This window comes from Chelonoidis abingdonii, chromosome 22 (assembly GCF_003597395.2).
Source record: "Chelonoidis abingdonii isolate Lonesome George chromosome 22, CheloAbing_2.0, whole genome shotgun sequence".
Classification (NCBI taxonomy): domain Eukaryota; kingdom Metazoa; phylum Chordata; order Testudines; family Testudinidae; genus Chelonoidis; species Chelonoidis abingdonii.
In genome coordinates, this window is record NC_133790.1 from 19358589 (window position 1) to 19359967 (window position 1379).

At 45.9% G+C, this 1379-nt stretch overlaps 1 protein-coding gene across 1 annotated transcript in view; it reads left to right on the forward strand.

Moving 5' to 3' along the window:
• Positions 1-1379, forward strand: part of ESS2 (ess-2 spliceosome associated protein) — a 15182-nt gene that overhangs the window by 920 nt on the left and 12883 nt on the right. The gene's annotated exons all lie outside the window — the stretch shown is intronic.

Sequence of the window (1379 nt, forward strand, 5' to 3'; positions counted from 1 at the left end):
CCCCCCCCCCATCGGGTCCCCCCACTGTGGCTCCAACTGCGGGTCCAGGGAGCCATACATTGTGCCTCTCCCCAAAAGGGGCCCTGACCACTCAGCGTTGCCCAGAACATTGTTAGAATAAGGAGGAAAGTGATTTCGGACACCCCGACCCATGTGTGCCAACGTGAGTGGCTATACAGCCCCACTGTTCTGTGTTTAAAACTATTATTAGCCCTGCTCCTGGGTGGAGAACCCATCCCACCAGCTGGGGAAAACACTGACCACACAGGAAAGGGTGAAACTGACGGTGTACAAGGTGCTGCCTAATACACAATAAACAGAGAAAAAACGAAGGAGAAGATTTTTTCCCCCAATCTCTTTTTAATTATAAAAACAATGAGGAGTCTGGTAGCACCTTAAAGAGTAACAGATTTATTTGAGGGGGGTTACCCACTAAAACTTATGCCCAAAGAAATCTGTTAATCTTTAAGGTGCTACCAGACTAGGGTGACTAGACAGCAAATGTGAAAAATCGGGACAGGGGTGGGGAGTAATAGGAGCCCATATGAGAAAAAATCGGGACTGTCCCTATAAAATCGGAATAGCTGGTCACCCTACACTGGAATCCTAGTTGTTTTTGTGGGTACGGACTAACACAGCTACCTCTCTGATACTTTTTAATTATAGTGGCCATAAGATTCTTATTTGTTTCCTGTCCAAGATTGCAGTGTAACATTACTGTGCAAGTGCACTGCTCTGCAGTTGCTGGGTTTTGCTCCAGAGCTGGCTGCGTTTCAGCACTGTATAATGTGACACCTATATATAGTATATGTTTATAAATGTTTTTCACAGAGTATTTTGGGATCCTTCAAAATTAAAGGTGGTATATGTAGCAACATTTTGTGAAAAATCTGCCTGAGGGAGCCAAATGGGTCAGGTTAACTGGATGTGGACCTTTTAATATTGGGTTGTTAGACTTCTAGCCAGGGCCAAATTGGATGCAACAAAGGGTAGAAAGAGGAGGGCATGTATGGAACATGAATCTCCACAGGGGGACTCAGTAAATAAAGTTTGGGAGCCACTGCTCTAGATCATAGTCGAGCCTGCTGCTGGGGCAATGTCTGGGAAGCTAGCACTGGTATTGTTTATGCATCTGTGGCCTGGTCTACACTACGCGTTTAAACTGATTTTAGAAGCGTTAAACCTATTTAATACTGCACCCGTCCACACAACGAGGCCCTTTATGTCGATATAAAGGGCCCTTTAAACCGGTTTCTGTACTCCTCCCCGACGAGAGGAGTAGTGCTGAAATCGGTATTACCATATCAGATTAGGGTTAGTGTGGCCGCAAGTCGATGGTATTGGCCTCCGGGCGGTATCCCACAGTGCACCATTGTGAC